The sequence below is a fragment of the Panthera tigris genome, chromosome A2, assembly GCF_018350195.1.
Source record: "Panthera tigris isolate Pti1 chromosome A2, P.tigris_Pti1_mat1.1, whole genome shotgun sequence".
Classification (NCBI taxonomy): domain Eukaryota; kingdom Metazoa; phylum Chordata; class Mammalia; order Carnivora; family Felidae; genus Panthera; species Panthera tigris.
This window is the reverse complement of record NC_056661.1, coordinates 147,898,395-147,915,962: the sequence shown is the minus strand read 5'-3', so window position 1 is coordinate 147,915,962 and position 17,568 is coordinate 147,898,395. Positions and strand designations below refer to the sequence as shown.

The following is a 17,568-nucleotide window of genomic DNA, read 5'->3' as shown; positions in this document are numbered from 1 at the left end:
TGCAGTATGTAGTATCATGCAGCCTTGAAAAGGAACAAAGTTCTGGCACCTGCTACAACAAGAATAAACCCTGAGGACAGCATGTCAAGTGAAATATACCAGTCACAAGAGACAAATACTATGGGTCCACTTACAGGAGGTAACTAGACTAGTCAAATTCAAAGAGACAGAAATTAGAATGGTGGTTGCTTAGAGGAGGGGGTCATGGAGTGTTAGTGTTTCATAGTAGCATTTCAGTTGGGGAGGATGAAAAATCTCTGGAGATGGATGATGGTGAATGTACCTGATAACATTGGCAAACTTTATGTTATGTGTGTATCGCCACAATTAAAAATAAGTGAAAATTTAAAAGTCAATGAAGCGATTAAAGAAAATCCCACCCACAAAACCCAGGTAAATAGTAGTGTTTAAACAAACCAACAAGAGTACTCGGGCCCCAAAAGATATTCATACTCTGTCAGTGCCCATTTCTTATCAAAAGAAATGATACATGGCAAGGATAAACAAATCATTTACTCATGTCAGGTACTACATTTTCATTTCAGAGACAAAAAGCCAATATATTATACTTTATGCTGAACTATCCCTTCACTGTTAATCAACTTTAAATGAAACTCTTTATGGATGACTAGAGACCTAAAACTCAAGTATCAGTATACCATTAATATTTTAATTGAATACATGAATATTCATAGGCATTTATTTCTTTAAAGAACATGGTAAGATAACCGAATTATTCTAATATGCAAATTTCAACCCTGACAAGACATCTTACCTTCATCTACATTACAAAAACCAACGCATTGTGGGCCCATTCATTATTTATGTAATCCTAGAGTTTTTCAGGTTAACAAGAGCTACTGAACAGAAGCAACATTTTCTCAGATGGGGGCAGAGTCAACAGTGGTATTCCAAAGTCATTTTACCCTAACCTTCTGAAAGAGTTGTATTTATTTCTCAGGATTCCAAACTAATTTCAAAACCACCCCAACACCTGTTCCTCACGACAAGCCCAGGAGAATCAGAGAAGACAATGTTATCAAAGCTTTGTTTCTCTGCTTTCTCTTTCAAGCCCTGGGACACTCCAGCTCTAACATTGCAAAACATTTTAAGAACTTTGACAGCCATGCCAACTGTTTTATAAAACTAATTGCACATTCCTTCCATTTCCAGTTGCAAATACATTTACGCAAATTGATAGTCCCCCAAAGTGAAGCAACACATTTTAATGCAAAGGGACAAATAACCTATTCATTCAAAGAGCTACACAGAATATGTCACCGCATCAGGCTATATACTTTTTAAATCATGTTATTATTTGCAACTTAGCCATTGTGATAAGAAATATAATGGCTAAAATTCTATGAAAAATTCTGATACTCACTGATTTTGAGATACAAAAATATATTGTTAAGTTCAAAATCTTGTGAGTGGAAAACAAGAGGCTGGAATTTTATTTTTTCTTAAATGTTTATTTATTTATTTTGAGAGAGAGAGAGAGAGAGAGAGCACGCACACACACAAACATGAGCAGGGGACTGGCAGAGAGAGTGGGGGAGACAGAATCCCAAGGAGGCTCTGTGGTGTCAGCCCAGAGCCTAATGTGGGACTTGATCTCACAAACCATGAGATCATGACCTGAGCTGAAATCAAAAGTCAGATGCTTAAATGACCGAACCACTCAGGCAGCCCAAGAGGCTGGAATTTTAGTTTCCTGATAAATAATCAGAAATCTGGGAACTGCACTCAAGGTTTTGGAGCATCAAGTAAGGTAAAAATATTCCTTTCTATGGATTTAGGATGGACAGGTAAGTCATGAAAATCTCACCAAATATCTGATGAGAGGTGAAACTGATTTCAAAGGGAGGAATGTGGCCAAAAGCAGGATAGAGAACCATGGACTTCCTTTTCTTTGAATTCAATATGGTAACTCCATTACTTATGTATTTTAATTTCAACACATTAAGCCTGTAAGAATAACAATTTCACATGTACAACGAATTGGAAAAAAATTACATTTACCTATTTGGGGTGAGGGGGTTATGAAAGGAACACCTGTACAATTTTCAAAATCTAGACTCTCTACTATACTGATTTATCTCCAACTATGAACACTTAACTTGCATAATGTCATTGTACTGGTATCTTGCTATGCAATGTACTTCCAAATAATCAGAGGGATCCATCTTGGTATCTTTTTTTTTATTTTAATGGGTTTTTCGGGGGGGGGGGGTCAGAAAAATTGCATATGTAAAACAAAACTACCAGTTTCAGTCAGTCAACAAATATGTATTGAGTATATAAGGCCCGAGGAAGTAACAAATTTGAACTGTATAATTCATATATGTGCTGTCGAAGCGAGCACTGAACTGTATAATTCGATTATTACAACATGGATGACGACATTGATAATAATCGGTAGACTAAAAACTGCATCCTCTTGACTCTTACAGGCAATTCACCCAAACTGAGATGCAATGGGACTAACATAAACCACAAGAGAGTCCTGAGAAAGAACAAAGAGATCTAGGTTCCTTCTCTGGACTCTGTGACATAATTTGTTGTGCAATGTCAAACAAGTCGCTTTAACTTTTGCGAGCCTCAGTTCTCGCTTCTGTAAAACACCCTAGACATTTTCCAAGACATCTTCTAACTGCACAGTAATCACTGGAATAAATGCGGCAACAATTATTTTAGGACAAGTTATTACCAGGAAGAGAATTAAAATGTTTTTGATGGTGGTCCAGGAATTTACACAGTGGCATTTTTAGAGTTCAAAATTTTTTTCATGGAACAAAGAAACATTTTTTTCTGGGAGAAAAATATTATTAAGTTGAAGGAGAAAGAAAGACATACAAGTTTGTTATTACATCATGTATTTGCTAGCTTCCTAAAGTCTCACGGATGCAGCGAGTAAATATTTGAAGGCAAGGGGAGGTAATATATTCTACTTTTCTAATCTAAAATATTATCCCAACTTTAACAAAGATATATCCCAGCTCCGTCACGTGTATACTTTATTTTTTGATTATGTCTATCTTTTTAAAAAGATTTTTTTAATGTTTTTATTTTTCAGAGGGAGGGAGACAGAGCACGAGTGGGGGAGGGGCAGAGAGAGAAGGAGACACAGAATCCAAAGCAGGCTCCAGGCCCTGAGCTGTCAGCAGAGCGCCCGATGCAGGGCTCAAACTCACGAACTGCAAGATCATGACTTGAGCTGAAGTCAAACACTTAACCGACCAAGGCATTCAGGTGTCCCGATTATGTCTATCTTTAAACTACATTGTAAAAGAGACTTCCAAGTCCAGCTTCTGTGCCCGTGAGTAGGAACATCTTCTTCCATTTATTAAGATATGAAAATTAATCTCCAAACCTGAGCATATGTTTTTCGCTCTCTCATGCAGCACTCACATGCATACGGTGAGTAACAGAAAGAAAACATGAAAACTAAGTTAATTTAATTTTAGCATTTTTTAATAAGCAGAAATCATCATCATCCCCATCACAAGAATTAGGTGTTACAAGACTGGTGTAGTACAACTCCAGTGTTTACACAAATGTTAAATAATTATCAGAACTATGGATATTTCGATGGTCATCCTCTCATTTGTCATCACTGAAGTTAAACAGATGAATTAATCTGCTCTGCATCTCAAGGACTTCTACCAAGACTTGCTGTGTTATATATATAAGGGCTGCACGGAGGCAAAGGCCTCATGGTTACCTCTCCAACAGCACACTCAAGACCTAGTCTCCACATTGGTACCCAGAGGTCCCATTTCTCAGTTCTGGCTTATTTTTCTACGGAGTCTGAATGAGATGACCTCTAGCGTTATCTGGATGCTAACTGTCACCTCCTTAAGTAACCATCTTTATAGGCCTGGGATTATTGGGATCCCCCTCTTTGCTCATTTTGACTTTGCTGGCGGTTACTCAATGGGCCAACGTAAGAGAATGTTTTAAATAATTCAAGCTCAACTAACAGATGCCCCCTATAAATGGGTTAAATAAGTTTTTTAAACCGGCATAGTAATACACTACATAATGGTAATGTGACTGTGATGGAGACAGCAGATTAAAATGAAAGAGACAAGCCAACCAATCACTTTTCTTAAGGTGTGATCTGCCAATTATCTCAACCAACACAGATCCTAATATTATCATTCTAGGCCATATGTGTAATTCGCAGGCAAAAAATAAATCTTTTAACAAGTCTGTAAGAGCTGTTGGCACCCATTCATGCCAGCCTGCACTAACATCTTGAGAATTTCGTCTATTCCAAAAAATACATAATGAGGAGGGAGTCGAAGAGGTGGGAGAGAACCTAGCCATAAACGTGATTTAGTTATAGGTTCAAAGAAGATGTAACGATCCAAGCAATTCTTTTTAAATATGCTGATAGATAATAACAAAAATGCTGGCAGTGCTCGCCGCTCGTGAGCTGAAGAAGTATGTGGAGGTCCAGAACACTCTCGGTATTCACTGTGCCCATCTGTCAGCCACACAGTCACCGAACAGAACGAGCAATTACCAAAGCCCTTTTCAGATATAATCTGTCAACCACATCTCCTCTTCCTGCCAAAAGAAATCAGAACTGAGGAATGCAAAAACAGACTGGCCTTATGGGACCAAGGAGGAGTTCATTTAAGATGAACCTGGGGGTGAAGAAAGGAAACAGGAAAATTAGAGAACTGTTAGAAGCACTCACCAGAATGCATCTGAGTTGAACGCTGGGCACCAAAGAAGCATGAAAGGAGAGAGGCGCCACTATAATATAAACCCTCTTTGCTCTACTGCGCTTATTACAACTGTAAATTCAAGAAATTGTCTACTCATTCCCAGAACTGGTTCCCTCTGGGCAGGGAACATACTGAACTGACCCCTCTACAGCCATCCTATTCCCATCCCCTACCACCAAAACACGATTTTTAAATCAAGGCAACTGTTTCAATTCTTGAGACATTTATTACATGTGCTCAACATCTAAAGTAGTATTGTAAGCTCTATGGCTCCATAATTTTAAGGTGAGGAGAGCTCTTTCAAAGTTAATGTTCTACTACAAAGCAAAAAAACTCCTGTCTACTTTGTGATCATGCCCATACTCGAAGTGAAACTAATTTGCACTGAAAAATGCACTGTACAGATGGGTCAGGATTAAGAGAGATATCATTAGGTATATATAACTCAGTGCAAGGTGATGAAAACTTGGACAAGGTGGTAGCAGTGAGATTAGGAGTCACAAGAGGTGAATCTAAATGAAAGAGGAAATGACGAGATATGAAAGTTCTAAGGGATCTAGTTCTAGAAAGATCTAGGGGACAAAAGAAATGTGGTACCTTCAAAAGTACATGTGATTGGACACATACTGATTTCCCCGGGGAATGGGGTGGGGGGGGGGGAATCAATTTAGAAGGTGATTTTTTTTTTTTATGTTTCTTTATTTATTGGGGGGGGCGGAGAGAAAGAGAGAGAGAAAGAGAGAGCGAGAGAGCATGAGCGTGTGCAAATGGGGAGGGACAGAGAGAGAGGGAGATACAGAATGTGAAGCAGGCTCCAGGCTCTGAGCTGTCAGCGCAGAGCCCGATGCGGGACCCAAACTCAGGAACCATGAGATCGTGACCTGAGCTGAAGTCGGACGCGTAACTGACTAAGCTACCCAGGTGCCCCACTTTAAAACTTTTTTAGCTAAGAATTAAGCCCACCTCTTTCTTTTCAACAAATGTATATAACCAGATATAATTATCTGATTATCGGTGAGCACTTCACTGATATAGGTAATATAAGAGCACACTAATTTTTATGGATAGTATCTATGTCATCATCTTTATTGTACTATTCCTTCCAAAAAGTTGGTTCTAAAACATTTGTCATCACCACTGAAGATAAAGGGCGATATTTTAACTCTTAAGAGGTTTCAAATCTTCACCAAATAGCATCTCTGCAGGTGATATCTTTTCAGATGCATTTGGGTGCAAAGGGCAGAGGCAAAGCTGTAATGAAAAAAAAATGAAGAAAAGGAGAGCAGCCAGCATGAGATCAAAGTACAACATTAACAAGAGTGAGGATATTTGCATTTCAGAGAAGCAATGGCTATGGTGACCATGAGCTTCATGTCTCATACAAGCAAAGAGCAGACACTTCAGGATAAAGACACTTATCAGTGGCGGCATGTCAGCAGCCCTTTAGACAAACTGACTGACTGACTACACACACAGAGCCCTGTTCTCTAGGAAAAATGTCTACCATACTTGGTAATAAAATCAGAGGAATCAGCAAGTATTTCTAGTGTCCATTAAGCGAGAGATACAACAAGATAACTTAAAAAATGCCTATTCTCAAGGAGCTTACAATCTGGTTTAAAAGTTTATAATCTAGATTCAGTCTAATCTCTCCCTAAATATTTAAAGAAGTCTGTGTGTGTGAGTGTGTGTGTGTGTGTGTGTGTGTGTGTGTCTATTGGTATATGTATAAATATTTAAATGACATGTCTGTATATAGATTTTACATACGTATACACTGCATGTATAATCATAATATGGGACTACATAGAATTATATATGTGCGCATGCACACACACCCACACCCACACACGCACACGCCTGCCTCTGATTCCATTCAAGATCCAGAGCCACGTCAGTATACTATACACTTTCTACTTACTCCTGTCAGATACTGTTATAAATAACAATATGTAATTATCCAAACTACTAGTAAGAACAACTTATCAGAAATCTTACCTAATAACCAATGATATTAAGAAGTACTTTGAGGGCACAAAATGCTCTATATGTGCTAAATAACACCTGGAAATAACTGTAACATAACCGAAGGGATTTTAAATTTTTACGAGGCTGAAGAATCTCTCTTCGCAGCAGAAGTTACATCCCAACATCTTTACTTCATGCTCAACACAGGAACATGCAACTTTAGGGCTTGCAGCAAACCCCAAGGTTGGCAGTTAAGGACTCTGAGTCCATGAACTTCTGCAGGACTGCATATGGTGGGGCACATCACCACAAGCTTCCTGGGCCCCTGAATCCCCAGTGTTGGACTTGCCCTTGTAATTCCTCAGATGGACTCAAGTAGAAGAGCAGAGGTGAAGACCTGCCAGAGAGGAGGAGACCGAAGCACTACCTGTCGTGTCACCCATCTGGTCCTTCTTCCATTCTCAGAAGTAGCTCTATGGTTCTCTGGACTGGTGCCCAGAATACCTAAGTTCCTCCTTGTCTTTGTCAATAACCAGTCAACTCACTTCTCTAATATTCTTATCTTTAAATTTATTTATTTAATTTGAGCGAGTGAGCGAGAGAGAGAATATTCCAAGTCTGCACTGCCAGTGAGGAGCCCCACGCGGGGACCAAACTCACGAACCGTGAGACCATGGCCCAAGCCGAAGTCTGACACTTAACTGACTGAACCACCCATGTGCCCCCCATCTCTAATATTCCATGGGAAGTTATGAGTATCACATACATCACAGACTAGTATTGGCTTTTTTTTTTATTAATCAGAAACTTCAAAGTCAACAGTGTTAACTATATTCAAGATCTAACTATTCATATATTATTGTAGCTACATATGACCATACTCTTTTGTTTCAGAATTGGTACTGTTTCAGTTTATCTATCTATCTATCTATCTATCTATCTATCTATCTATCTATGCTTTATCATATGGTCATATCCCTAAATATTACCTTAGAATCTGGCTAGGGCTTCCTGGTAAGTGGAAGGTGTCTAACTGAAAAATTTAAAATTAGATTCTTTCCCAGTCTGCTCCTTCCTGCTGGCACCCAGAAACCCTGCTGCCCCCCTCCATCTCAGGCTCACCCAGGGCAATGGTCCACGGTGTACCCCTTTCTCTTCACCTCAACATCTCCATCACCACTGGCCCTAGCTTAGAATTCAAGCTGCCTGACCCTCTCACACTTTAAAAAAAAAAAAAAAAATCATCTTTTGTTTTCTTCACAGCAAAATTCTTTAAGTTGATGTTCCGAGGCCCCATTCCCAGCTCCCAACTCCCATTCACTCCCTAAACAGGCTTCTGCTCCCAGCAGCTACCTACAAAGCTCACCCCAAGGGCATCAGGGCCTTGTTTTCAGCCCTCTCCTACTGGAAGAAAATAAATAAATAAATAAATAAATAAATAAATAAATAAAGCCCTAAAACCAAACCAAACAAAAAAAAAACCAAACAAACCCAAACTCCCCATTTTCATAGTGGGGGACGTGAGTTTATTAAGTTGTTGAATTTCTAGAAGTTATGAGGAAGAGACTGAGTCATAAGCCTTAAGTCACTATAGATCATATTCAAATACCATTGTTCCTGGACTATCAATCAGAAATCAAAATCATGCTGTTTCAGCGAGATGACATTTAGAGATGTCCCAAAAGCTTCCCCAGAATCCTAGCAGCTCTTCAAATCAGTAACCTATCTTCCTTAAAGTTTACTATTTTATTTTACTAAAGTGATTTTTGTTATGCCAGAAGGAATTCCTTTCATGTACCTTTTTGTCTGTACTTCCTTTATTCTTCTACAACCTTTCAAATGCTATAGGGATTTTTCATATACGCACACAAAAACTATCAATGTTTTTGCTTATGTTGTTCAAAGGAAAACGATTATCCAAACAATTTGATTGTTTATTATTCTTGATTTATTGCTATTTTATATTCAGCAAAGCTTTTATAAGTTTTTCCCTAACCTTATTGATTTTTCAGTTCCAGTCTTCTTTTCCAGGCAGGCTCATGTTTTAGCCTGTTCAATTATTCAGTGCTAGGATTCTGATTTACTGTTTGCAGTGCTACAAATCTGGAGGAAAAATTTAGACAGCCCTCTAGACGAGAATTTAGCCTGTAAAGGTGCAGAACAAAAGAAAACAGACTGGGATGTTGTGTTCAGTACCTCTGAACACAAACAAGTATAGCCATTCAAATAACGTCCTGGTTTCTTCAACGTCCGCTGGCACTTAAATTCTCCTCTCATGAACACTACTGCCTTTTCCATTAGATTCTCTCAACCATCTTCTGGTTTATTTTCACCCAATGACTTGGCAAAACAGAAAATCTCCATATCTACTTTCTCAGTGAATTCTAATTTTTCATTATCCTTCCTTCTAAAGGATTCATTTTTACTAGCAATTTCCACTCTCACTAGCTCCCTTTTGTCTGATGACATTTGGTCTGTAGGGACCACCAAAGGGGCTTATCTGGTCACTCCAAGGGCTCACACTTGTCTCTCTTGTGAAGCGAGACATGTACTACATGACCTACAGACACAAGAAGCAATTACTCTCATCACTTTAATAATGTTCCTTAATTATTTATATATTTAAGTCGTATGTTCCAGAAACTGTAAAGGCAGAGTTCTTAAACAATTCTAAAGTCCAGCGTCTAGGAGGGGAAGGCTACCCAAGACGTTCAATAGGAGAATGACTGGAAAGCATGGAGATGCCAATACTTAAAAATCAGTGTCTCTAATCAGTTTCAAAATAAATTGTGGTTGAAAGCATTAGTTGTCATAGCGTTACTTCTTTTAAATGCCTGTATAGGGGCGCCTGGGTGGCTCAGTCGGTTGAGCGTCCGACTTCAGCTCAGGTCGCGATCTCGCGGTCCGTGGGTTCGAGCCCCGCGTGGGGCTCTGGGCTGATGGCTCAGAGCCTGGAGCCTGCTTCCGATTCTGTGTCTCCCTCTCTCTCTGCCCCTCCCCCGTTCATGCTCTGTTTCTCTCTGTCTCAAAAATAAATAAACGTTAAAAAAAATTTTTTTTAAATAAAAAATAAAAAAAAATAAATGCCTGTATAAAGGTGGCTCATGTTGGGCAACTGTACTTTGGTTATTAACAAGCATACATCACCCTGAGCGGTGGGTTATGTTGATTTTAGCTGCTTGCTGCATCTTGTACCCAACCTCTAGCGGGAGTCAGTCACCTCCCTTTCCGTAACATCAAAGCCACACAGCAAAAAGATACTGAGGAATGGGAAAGAGTCCTGGTTTTACCACTTCCTACATGCGTGACCATGGATATATAACATCTACGTACTCCGGCTTCATGCATGACATGGGCCGCCCTTCGCAAAGTATGGCGCAAATGCCATCTGCATCTGAGCGGATACTTCAAAATACAGATTCTTGGGGGGTACCTGGGTGGCTCAGTAGGTTAAGCATCTGACTCTTGGTTTCGACTCAGGTCATGACCTCATGGATTGTGGGCTCAAGCCCCCTCATCAGGCTCTGTGCTGACAGTGCCTGCTTGGGATTTTCTCTCCTCTCTCTCTCTCTGCCCCTCACTTGCTCTGTCTTCTCAAAATAAACAAACTTCAAAAAATGTTTAAACAAATTTTTTTTTAATATATAGATTCTTAGGCCCAGATATCAGACCTGCCAAATCAGAACATCTCTGGGTTAGAGACCAGGAATCTCTATCTTCGCCAAGAATTACTTGGGGTACACTGAAATTGAAAATCAGTATGGCAAAGTAGCAATGCGTGCTGAGGAAAACCGGTGAAGCCCATCAGAAAACCTGACTGTTAATCACATCTCTGCCACCCAATCTGCCTTATCCCTTCAGGAAAAAACAAGAAACAAAAAACAAAAAAACAAAAACAACTTCTTTAGGTTTTACTCTCCAAAACTATAAAATAGTGTGACTAAACCAGGTGATCATTAGCTGCTAAGGCTGTACAACCTTAGATTCCCGAACCCCAGTCTAAAGACATATGGCGGCCTTATTCCCCCATAGTACTAAAAGTCTGCAGAGGTTCTACGTACATGAGGACATCAACATCTATACAGCGCCATATATCACATATTATATTGGACACCACTAAGCTGACTTATATACACTGTCAGATCTTTCCAGTTAATCCACAGAAGGCTTTCCTGCCCGCTCACAATTCAATGTCAGCAACACTGCCATCTTGGCACAGTTAGGCAACCATTTGATATTTTCTTGCATTTTTGGCATTATCTTATCAAAATTAGTGGTGCACAGCAAACAAGTGTGCATACTGCTGATAAGCACACAGGTCTCATAAATATGTTCCAGTTGAGACATAAATGTAAAATATTAGGTGTGCAAAAGTATAGACTCTCTAGCAGTCACCACACATTCACTAAGAGAAGGCTGTAAACCTGAGGGTTTGAGTACAAAAGAATATTAATCTTCATGCATAAAATGCAAAAGATTGTGCCCCAAACTGAAGCATTATTAGGTACTTCATACTTCTTTTGGCTCTCTGAGAACAAAACTCAATGCTTTACCATATCTGTGTGTGTACCTATATACATACACATATACATATATATGAACATATACATATATATGAACATATACATATATATACATATATATACATATATACACATACATGTATATGTATATACATATGTACATATATACGTATATACATATATACGTATATACATATATACATATATATATATACATACATATATACATATATTTGAAACATAATCTACTCCATATACATTTGGAGTTTATTCCCCCAGTACTGGGTCTTCTTCACTGTTTATTCTCGTAAAACAGTGGGTTAATAATGCATGCTTCACTGTAAAGTCACAATCTCTACTCCGCTTTGCAAACGGTTTGCTTCCTTTTGCAAATGACAGCAACTACCTGCTGGTACCTGACATCAAATTTCATTCACTTTTCTGAAAGTTACGTCAACTTACACATTTCACCTTATGTTCAAAACTTAAGCTGTTCTCTTATCATTCATGTCCTTTGGACATCATTGACGTCCCCTTCATTCAAGTCCTGTGGCGTGACGGAAAACTCTCCGCTTACTTTCTCTTCTTGTACCAAGTATTACACATTTCCCCACATGATTAAGCTTCTCTTCCTTCATCGCCTCACAACTTACTGTCATCTTTTAGTTATCTGAACTCCTTCTTACTGATATATTGACCTTTAAAAAAGTTAAACCTTAGTTAATTATTCTTGGTTCTTTCTCAAAGGGAGTTCCAAATTCATAAAGTTGGTATGTTACTGTTCTTATAGTGCCATTTTCTCCCTCATCTTGAAAACTGGCTCTCTCAAATTTGTTTCCCTAGTTCTTTTTTTCTTTTTTTATTTTCTTAGCTAAAAAATATATCACTAGGGATGCCAGGCTTATCAATGTGAATCATATCATTAGTTAATCTATTCATACCACACACTCAACATTCTTAGAATTCAGACTGTACCTGTTCTTCTATATCAATCTTTCAATGAGCATCTTATAAAATGAAATTGCTTTGAGACACTAATTGGTTCAAAAATTATTATGATCTGCATATTTCTTTATGAGTCCTGTCCCTTCTTATATGCAGAAAAAATTAAGCACTCTTTTCTTTGCATTCCCAAACATCTCTACCATTGAACTGATCACACTTGTTGTGTTATTATTTGTATAATTTGATTTGGAAATCCTATCAATCCTACTAAGCTATAAGGTACCCAGTAAGAGGGTGTGCAGCAAGGTTTCTTGCATATAAATGTACTCGATAAAAATTAGGTGACTTGGTGAGATCACAAATAAAGCAAAATCAAAGCAGAAGTCAAATGATTTTTCCATCATTTATATTTGGATAATTTCCATGTGGATTGAAAATTTGAATGTAAAAAAATTAAACATAAAAGTAATGAAAGAAATAATGAGAAAATTCCTCACATTATAACCTCAGCCAGTAGAACTCTTTTGTAATTGAGTCACAAAGAATCCATAGAAGAAAAGCTTGTTCTACTTAACAGAATAAAAATCAAACATTTCTGATGGCAAAAACTATGGTAAGGAAAGTCAAAAGATCAATAGGAAAAAACTGGAAATTCATATCTCAAAGTGCTCACTTACCTGTTAATGAATCCCTACAAATCAACAAAAAAGGGGGAAAATGAGTTAATTAAAAATTATACAAAATAATATAAATAGGTCACACAAAAAGGAAATATAGAAAGTTCTTAAACATATATATGTGTGTGTTTGTGTGTGTGTGTGTGTGTGTGTGTGTGTGTGTGTGTGTATAGATAGATAGATAGATAGATAGATAGATAGATAGATAGATAAAGTTGAACCTGAGAAGAAAAATACAAATTCAAACTAAAACACTGTTTTCTGTTGCATGTCAGAAAGGGAATGAGTCAAGAGCTTGGTAATATAGTGGATATTGACTGAATATCCATTATATGGATATGGATAAGAATGCAAAGAAATAGTTTCAAACCTAGTTTGGTGAAACTATAAGCTGGCACAACCACCAGGGTGGTCAGTATGACAGTGTCCATTAAATCACAAATGTCATAACCAGTGGGGTCTGCACTTGATCTTAGCCAAAAGGCCGAGAGGCGATACCCAGTGGAGTCTGCAGACTCCTATATTCATACATTTATATTGCAGCTCTGCTTGTGATAAGAAAAAAATCAGAAACAAGTTGAATACCCATTAACAGAGGAGCAGTTCTCTAACTTATGGTTTATCAGTTCAATGAAATGCTCTCACCATAATAAAGGAAAGAAGAAAGAAAACTCCATGACACATCCAATGAAAACAACCATGTTCAGAACAGTATTTCTAATGCGCTACCACCAATGTAAAGAAGGAATAAAGAATATAGACATATTTGCTTACTTATGCAAAAACTACCCCTGAAATGGTACTTAAGCAACTAAAGGTATCCGCTGTCTGGGAAAAATGGTAGAGTGGCTGGTCTACGGGGGTCGCAGTGAGATGTTTACCAGGCACACTTTTAAACTTTTGAATTCTGAATCATAAGGGTGTGTTACCTATTTACGTTGACTTTTTCAAAATAGTAAAATCGAAGGCTTTTTTTAGGGCAGCATGGTGTATCAAAGTTTTAAAGAAAGAAAAAAAAGCCAAATGATTTTATTCTCACATCAGTACTTTTACGGAGTACACAAACACATGTGAAAACTTCCGTTTTTCTTCACATCCTACATGACTCCATAGAGCTGCCCAGATTTGTCATTTAAAATATTCTAAATCTTTAGTCCAATATTATTATATCCATAGAAACATAATTCTCCAGTATAACAAGATTACCTATGCATAATCACAAAATCCTTTAAATCTAGTTTCTTGAAAGCATTTACAATGGCAGGCATCCTTCATTCTTTCCACAAACATTTACTGAGCACCTATTATGTGAAAGACCTTGTTGAAGGCACAAAGGATAAAAGAGAGAAGAAAACAAGCATGGTCCCTGCCCTGCTAGAGCTAATATTCTAGTGGGTAGAAGACCAAGTAATTGAGTTTCAACATGCATCTTTAGTCAATGCATACTGATCACGCATCACGAATAAATGATGTTTCTTGTTAAAAAAAAAAAACAAACTTAATTCAGAGGATTGATTTACAATGGTTTAAGAATTTACTCACTAGAAAGAACATTTGAGTGTTGTTAAATCCTAATCCTATTAACGTACATACGACGTGTTAAGTCATGCTGTATGTGTATTCTTCTCTATGACGCTCACAACCACCCTGTGAGATAGGTCCTATTATTGTTTCCACTAGACAGATGAAGAAACTGAGACAAAGATGGGTTAAATACTACCTACCTCTACAGCTCATGAGATAACCACTCTCTTAACACTGCCTCTTGCGTGTCTCTCACTGCTGGTTTCTGACTTCCAGAGAGATTATAGATAAAGCACACAGGAGTTTCAAGTCTAGCCCTTGGCCCTCTTCACTCCAAACCCAAAATATAATTCCTGGCATTAGAAGGCTATAAATCTAAAATTCATGAAAATGTGGCTAAATTAAAATCATGCTAAAAAAATGGAATCTATTATCTTCACTTTCATTCAGGCCAATGCATTTGCATACCTTCATAAATGATACTGAACTCACGTTCTTGTAAAAAATTAAACCATTTGGGCACCCGGGTGGCTCAGTCACTTACACGTCCGACTTCAGCTCAGGTCATGATCTCACAGTTGGTGAGTTCGAGCCTCACATCGGGCTCTCTGCTGTCAGCACAGAGCCCCCCCCCCCCCCCCCGCCTTGGATCCTCTGTCAACCTTTCTCTCTGAAACCAAACCACCCCCCCCCAAATAAACAAATCATGCCCAAAAGAGTAACTCAGCAGCAAATACAGATAGACAGAGTGGTTGGCGTCAAAGAGAGTGGTCTCAGTGTATAATTAATTCAATTCCTGGCAACCGTGCCTAAACAATTTTCTACCATCACCCAATTTTGCATTCATGTTGAAAGTGTGAGCAAGTATATTTGAACCACTATGTTTTAAGGCCCAATTTTGCAAGGTCTTCATCTAGTATTGGGTTTGTCTCATTTTTCTAACTGATGTCACTTAGTTTTACCAAATCCATTTCCATGAAAACACAGACAGGAAACACAGACCATGTATCAGACACCTCCCACTCAAACCACACATAACGAGGCTACAGCTGGTGCAGATTCAATTCAACTGTTAAGAGGTGTTTGGAGGAAGCGTTCTAACAGACAAGTGTACTTGTCTTTAGGTTCTTAAAAATAACTAGAGCATCCTAATTGTTCTCTATACAAGCAAACCCATCTGACCCAGGCAACAACAGAAAAGAGGAAATAAAGTGACATATGATGATGGGGAAGCAATGGAGAAATAAAACTGGAAACCTCACAGCCAATAGCAGCTGCAGCTCAATGAAACTCAACGCTTACAGATGCTCATGAGAGAGCTCATTTGCTAATTCTTTAGAAACATACACTTCTTGGGGCACTTGTGTGGCTCAATCAGATCATGACTTTGGCTCACATCATGATCTCACGGTTTGTGAGTTCAAGCCCCCCCTCCGCCCGCCCCCCCAGTTGGGCTCTCTGCTGTCAGCACAGAGCCCACTTAGGACCCTCTGTCTCCCTCTATCTCTGCCCCTCCCCCGTGTGCTCTTACTCTCTCTCTCTCTCTCAAAATAAGTATTTTTTTTAAATGACCATCAGTGGCAGAGTTTGACAACCCACCAGTACACATCAAACCAATGCAATTTAACACTCAACCTCCCAAATGCTGACCACAAACAGTCCTCCTTGCCCTGAAACAGCCATTTGAATTTTTTTTTAAGTGGCACTGAAATGACCACAATGATTTCATCCTCTTCCCATGACTTCATGAGTCACCAGCCTATCCCTGTAGGCCAGCACATTCCTAATAAGTCTATTATTAAAATTAATTAGTACTGAGTTTGGCCACAGGGGGGCTAGCAGTACAAAAATGTGATGACTAACCCCGGGACTAAAAATTAAAAGCTCTTATTAAGAGGCACAAGGATTAGTAAGGACACATTAAGATCCTTTTATTTTAGATTTCATAAGTAACAAGGTCCCAGTATGATACATGAGCCCCATAATGCATTAGTTGTATCATTAGACACTACAATGACTCAATGCCCTCAATCCTTCTTTCAATTTGTTGCCTTAGTACAAAACAAGAATATTTCATCTGTGCTTATCTGAAACTAATTGCAATTTTCCAGCTCTTCACACACTTGCAGAAAACAGCTATGGTTAAACTAAAGCTAATATTTTTCCTAGGTAAGAAAGAACTCTATTTGTCAGGGGTATGCCATAACTGCTGAAGCAATGAGACCTAATAAAAATGACAAGTCTGGAAGTGCCAGATGAATGGGATTTAGAGAACCACGCGAACCAGAAGCACAAGGCTGCAATTTCAGGAAGCAGAGGAACTGAGGAAAACAGAACCCGAGAGTCAGAGAGGCACCGTGAGGCTAATCCAGAGGTCAGGCATGGCCCAGGGAAACTTCTCTCGCTGCCTTCTCCTTGTCTATCATGGCAGCAGAAACCAAACTCTGGGCCTGGGCAGCGTGGAAGAGGACAGCAGAGCTGACAGAGAGCAAAAGCACCCTTCACAGAAGCTCAACTATTTTTTAGCAGTTAAAAGCAAACGAGCAAACACAACTGGAGTCATCACTCCAACTCCTGGGCAACGGCCAAGGTAATTCAGTCTCAATGAGTCAAGGAATGGCATTTAAAACTGAGGGAAACCAAGTATAAATTATTTCTAGGATTTCCAGGGCTCTGTCCTGCACTGTACAGGTGGTAGCCAAGTAGAGAGAAAGGCTTCTTAGAAACCCCTTGGGGCGGCGGGGAATGAAGACTTAATTAAGGGGTATTGGGAAATACTGGTTTAAGACGTTATCTCGATATCTCGATATCTCTACCTTGGGTACGAAACTGGGTTTGTACAATTTAAAATATTTCCAATGGTGATTTTCACCTTTTTTGCAAAGACAGGTAGTGTTGAATGGCCATCCAAGGCAGATCCAACCTCACTTACCACAACAGAGGCTAAAATGCCAAAGGCTGGCTTTTGTCAACCTTACCTGCATAGAGGGATGGTCAAGTGAGCAGACATAATGTGAGATTATCTGAAAATGCGTTCCTTTTTCTTTATTTTTTTAAAGTTTATTTATTTTGAGAGAGAGAGTGAGAGAGCAGGAGAGGTGCAGAGAATCCCAAGCAGGTTCCACACTGTCTAGCGCAGAGCCCGATGTGGGGCTCGAACTCACAAAACATGAGATCATGACCTGAGCCGAA

The 17,568-nt window shown here is 38.9% G+C and overlaps 1 protein-coding gene and 1 pseudogene across 5 annotated transcripts in view; both read right to left on the bottom strand.

The window, feature by feature from the left end:
* Positions 1-17,568, bottom strand: part of EXOC4 (exocyst complex component 4) — a 745,858-nt gene that overhangs the window by 453,896 nt on the left and 274,394 nt on the right. The gene's annotated exons all lie outside the window — the stretch shown is intronic.
* LOC122236853 lies at positions 13,205-13,348 on the bottom strand (annotated as a pseudogene).